Consider the following 5796-nt stretch of genomic DNA (forward strand, 5'->3'; position numbering starts at 1 on the left):
TTGGGTGAATGAGGTGTTCACTGCCCCTCGGCATCAAGGGCCCCATTTGGAAAATGGGAATAATGATTTCTGCCCTGTCTGTTCCCTAAAGCAGAGAAAGATGGGAACGTGCTTTGTAACCTGCAAAAAGAAGACACTTCCCCTTTGTGCTGGCATCGTCATGGATGGGGTCCTGCCCACGGACCTTGCCCCACATGGGGGTAGCCAGGCCCATTGGCCAAGCCCTGGGGTCTGCATGTCCATACAGGTAAAGCAACTTCGGGGTCCATGGAATGGAGGCCCATTTTAGAGCTGCTGGCTGGGGACCCTGAGAGTGGCAGGGGCTCAGAAAAAAGTTTTCTCTCTGCCTGGCGTGGCCTGGGAACAAAAGAACACACTAATGAGAGTTAACGCTTCGTCCGCGCTCACTACGTGCCCGACACACTTCTAAGAATTTTCCGTGTCTTGACTGATTGATCGTCACAACTCCCTTCTGAGAGACGTTCCCATTACTCCCCCTGCCAACCCTTCAAGGGTGGAAAGGCATTACGGGAGAGGACGCGGGGTGTGCAGAGGCCTGGGGAGCCCCTCTCATGGGGGTGCAGTGGGAGGAGCTGGCCCAGGGCTGGGGGGTCTCACGCGGCAGTAGCGGGAACCCTCGGAGGCTCTTGGAGGACCTAACCTTGAGGGTGGGCAGGATGGGCTCCTGGGAAGACTGGCCATCGGGCTTCCTCCTTCCTCTGTCTTCAGACTTGAGCACGGGCCCAGCTGCCCCCCGGGCGGCCCTCCGGGAATCCTTGACTCCAAGAAGGGCCGAGGAGCTGGGCGGTGTCGGTGCAGAGGACTGAGGTCTCAGAGCTGGATGGGCTAGCGTGGGGGCCAAGGGGACTGCAGGCGCCAGGCCGCACCCCATCCTGGGAAGCGGACTCCCGGAAGGGCAGGGCAGCCCGCCTGCTGAGTTTTAGAGGAGCCAGGGACATTCTTCCCGCTCTGGGCCATCCTGCTGGTGCAGCCCGGTCAGGGGACTGGCCCAGCTGGGGAAGGGGTAACAGTGCCATGGCCCCAGCGATCAGAGAGAGGCAACAGCTCTGGACCCTTTCCTCTCAAAGAAAATGAAACCCTTTCCCAAGGAGGCCACCTGGAGCACCACGGTGGCGGGCCCTGGTCTGAGACCTGGTGTGCAAGCAGGCAGGCGCGTCCGCTCCCAGGACGGCCGTGGTTCACTGCTGAGCAAGGCCTTGGGGCTGGGAGTGGGGAGTGTGTGTGGGGGAGAGCTGACTCTGCAGGGTGACCCGCCCTGGGTCCTGACCATTTCTGCTTGAGCCTCCATCACCATCGACAAGCAGGCAGGAATTTCCAACAAAGACAGGGATGGGGTGGGAAAAGAGCCTGGCGGTTGGGGGTGGGTGGGGGGGGCAGGGGGAGTGGTGGAGTTTTGAGTCATGAGGCATCCAGGGTGTGATGTCTGTGCAAGAGCCAGAGATAAGATGCGCAGAGATGGCTTGGGCGATTGGGAAGCACGAGGCAGGCAGGCCAGATCCGGGGTGAGGTCACCGGAGAAGCAGGGGCCACAGTGAGCCATGCAGCACAGGGGAGCTGAGGGAGCCCAGGGGAAGGCAGGGGAGAGGTGGGAGGGAGGGAGGAACTCGCCTTGGACTTTCTTTTTAAAAGACTTAAATGCTTGGTGTCTGAATAGAGCACTGGTGGGGAGAGAGTTCAGGAGTTCAAAGCCCCAGGGATCTGGCGCCTGTGGACAGGGGAATGTTGTTCTGGAAAGCGAGAGAAGCCCAGCCTTTGTTCTCTGCCCACAGAAACAGTCCTGGATTCAGTGCGAGATTGGCATCCGCCTATGCCAATTTGTAAATACTTTTGGAAATGCCGTTTGCCCAGGAGGCACTTGGCGAAACCTCTTGCTTACTGTGTGGCCGGCCGGCCTTAGGAGAGGTTGAAGGTGGGCAGAGCTGGGAAGGCAGTGAGGGACCTGGGGAGAGGCGGGGAGGAGGCCCCAGCAGGAAGGGAGGTTCGAGGTCTTTCCTGGACGCAGCACGAGGCGCACCCGCTCCCCACCTGCTCATCCCACTCTAGCTCGCGCTTTGCCAAGCTGCTGGGTGAGGCCGTGTGCTCTGGCACAACCCATGTTTCCCTTTCCAAACCTTAAGCCCAGTCCTGTTCCCACAGCCCAGCTCGGCAGGCTTGCGCTGGGGAACCAGAGGAGGCAGCCTCAGTGGCCGGGCAGGCGTGGTGCTGTGGGGCCCCTGGCCTGATCACCCAACAGGTCAGAGCCGTTAAAGCTCACCCATCCCGGCAAGGCTGAGGATCTGCACAAACCTGCTCTCGGTGACGTTTTTCTTGAGAACACTGGAGAGATCTGAATGTTGACTGAGTGTTAGAAAAGGTGAAACTTGACTGACATGGAAAGCTGGATTGTTAACTGAAAAAAAGTTGAAAAAAGCATATATGGTGTGATCTCATGTTGGACAAAACAATAATGAATATGTACCATAGATGTGAATAGTGATATTGACAGGGTGCTAAAAATCTTTTCCCTTTATTTTTTTTAATTTTTGTGGCTCTATAGTTTCTCACACTTAAGTTATTTTTGGTCATTGTCTTCAACTGTTACAATGAACATACACCTCTTTTTATTATATTAAAAGGTTGCTTTTAACTAAAAAACATTTGCTAAAAATTGCTTCTCTGAAAGAGAACAGCTCCACCCCCCCCCCCCCCCCCCCCCCCGCTTCCCATGCTGCCTGAGTCGTGGATGGAGCCACGGTCCTACGGGACAGGAAGAACTAACCTCTCTGCTCCTTTGCTCCCAGCCACAGCTTAGAACGCAAATCCCATCTGAGTTTGACCCATGCGAAGTTGCTTCAGTCCTGTCCAACTCTTTGTGACCCTATGCACTATAGCCCACCAGGCTCCGTTGTCCATGGGATTTCCCAGGTAAGAATACTGGGGTGGGTTGTCATTTCCTCCTCCAGGGGATGTTCCTGATCTGGGAATTGAACCTACATCGCTGATGTCTCCTGCATTGGCAGGCGGTTTCTTTACCACTAGTGCCATCTGGGAAGCCCTGAGTTTGGCACAAGGTCCAGATAGAGCTAATTATTGCAGAGCAAAAAACAGACTTGACTCTGAGATGATCAGTGATTAGTGAGTAATTAAAAAAAAACACTCTGCCTGGCCTCCTCAACCAACCCAGGCCAGGCCTGCCCCAAACTTCTCTTTGTATGAAAATCCAACTCCATTTTAATAGTGGGTTGGGGAAATAAAAACGCAGAATTTGAATAAATTCTGGGTAAAATTTGAATAAATATGGATAAAGTTGCTAAATGTGCTGTACTTTCCTGCTAGTCACTGGCAGCACTTGCGGGTCTGTCCCATGTACGTCCGGGCACCACTAGTGATGCTGGGCTGGGTACCACGCATGATGTGATAAGACCATCACTCAGGTAGAGAGGGTTTGGGACCAGGGAGGCCGAGATAAACCACAGTTTAACTGGAATGCAATGAGTGCCCTGGAAAACCCATTTCTCTGGGCCTTCTTTCGTCTTTCAGAAGGGCCGGGTCAGCCTGGGCCTCCCCTGGCAAGCTCACCTCTCACAAGGCTGTGGCTCCACTCCTCTGGGTCTTGTGTGCGGGGCAGGTGAGTGGACAGGCGGTCTGCCCACCTAATGGCACCTGTGCCCTGGATAGAGACACCGCTGGGCATCCACACCCGCCACCGCCTGGCCCCCTCCCGTCCCCATTCCTGGACCTGGCTCTGCCTGTGCCCTTCAGCCCAGCCCCATTCCTTCCTGGGTCTCTCCTACACTGCCCAGGAGGAGCCAGACACTCTTCAGGTACACTCTCCGATTCCTGGGTGTGGGTGGGTGAAAGCGGAGGTGGGGTGGGGGGCACGGTGTCCCCCTGGGCTTCCCCACACTTCCACTTCTGTGGAGTGGGAAAACCGTTCCCTCCTCCTTTGCCGTAAGAGTCTATAATTTCTCCTGCAAGAGAGGAACACGTCTAAATAGGACATTATTTGGTTGGGGGGAAACACGCATTGTCCAACAGCAACAAGGCTATGGCCCTTCCTTCCTGGGACTGTTTGTCCTGATCAGCAGGTGGGTTGAGCTGCACCGGCAGACACCCGCCCCCACTGGGCTCTGGGTCCCCACAAAACCTCGTTTGGGCCAAATGCGGTGTGAGCCTCTTCCTGGCTGGAAGGGGCTGCCTGGCCGAGCTCACCCTGGGCTGCGGCCGTCGGTGCAGAGCTGGCTTCAGTGATTTAAAAGAAAGAGATGTGGTTGATTTTGATTTTGTGGTTGGTTTGATTCTGTGGGGCATTTGCTACCATTCCCCCCCCCCCCCACCCCCACACACACACACACAACTGTGCTCTAAAACAAATCGTAGTATTTAGATAAAAGTCAGGAACAGGAAAACCTCTTTTGGCTCCAAAATTTCTGAGTACATTGTTTTGCAAAGAGTGGAGGTGAGTTATCCTCCTTTAGAGCTGAAGTCTGCGGACCGTGTGGTTTGCTGCCCTCTTGTGGCAGAGAAGGGATCCAGGGCCGGCGTTCCCCTCGGTCACGGCCTTGACCCCGAATTTGTTGGGACAGTTGGGGAGCTGCCGCTGGGCAGCCTGTGGGGCAGGAGGGACCTCCCCCCACCCCGGTCTCTGTGTACGAGATTCTGGACTAGTCCAGTGACTGTTCACAGAAGCGAGGTCTCAGGGCAACAACACACACCTTGGCCGCCACAGAGGAGCTGGGGGGACCCTTCCCTCGCTGGGCGGCCAGAGCTGAGCTGCTTCCCTTGTGAACAGAAACGAGACGTGTGAAACCAGGCCTCGCTCCCTGCTCCTTCCTTCTCTACTCAGTGATGGCTACTTCTGCAGACGTCTCTCCCTTCCCAACTCCTGAGTGGTCCTGCTCTGCTTCCTGTTGGGGGCTGAACCGGGACCCTCAGAATCCTTGTGCTGAAGCCCTGCCCCTCAGGGTTTTGGAGACAGGGCCTGTGAAGAGGTGAAAAGCAGGCTGTTAGGTGGCCCTGACCCCATCTGACTGGTGTCCTTAGATGAGGAGGAGCTAAGGCCAAGGCCAGGGCTTTGGGAGAAGCCACCCTGCTGATGCCTGGACCTGGGCCTTCCTGCCTCCGGAATGCGGTGTGTGAGCCGTCGCTCGCGGTGTATTGGTGCTGGCAGCCCCAGTGAATGAACACACGTGCTGACAGAGTGCCATCTCTAAAGGGCAGTGGTTGCATCTGGCTTAAAGGACACAACCACATGGACTCCCTCTGGGGCCTGGCCACACGGTGTTTGTCCGAGGCTCTGGAGATAAAACACTGAGCAGCTGTCCTCCATTTTCATTTGGTTGCCATAGTGACCTACTTTATGGATGACCACATTCTCAGAAGTTATCCTGGCCAGGGTCACCCAGGTCGTGGGGAGAAGCAAGATTCAAACCCGGCCTGCCTCCATCTCTCTCTCTCTCTTGGGCTCAAAGCAGAGGACACGGGTGCAGGGAAGGTCAGGGGACACGGGTCTGGACTGTGAGACTGTCTGGCTTGAAGGTCGGCAACTGGTGAGAAGATGGATCCGTGAGCCCCGCTGATTCCTGCAGTGGTGACTGGGCCTCTTGCTTAACCCACCCCCCCAAAACGCCATTATTCTGGAAACTCTCAGTCTCCTCGAGGCAGGTGGTCTTATCACATCCAGACACCACCCTTAGGCTGAAAGGTCTCTCTAACAAGCTCACCGGTCTGAACTGACAGACCAAGCAAGGCCATGTACATTCTGGTCTTCGTCCACAGTGACTCCTGACCACACTG

This window comes from Dama dama, chromosome 2 (assembly GCF_033118175.1).
Source record: "Dama dama isolate Ldn47 chromosome 2, ASM3311817v1, whole genome shotgun sequence".
NCBI lineage: Eukaryota > Metazoa > Chordata > Mammalia > Artiodactyla > Cervidae > Dama > Dama dama.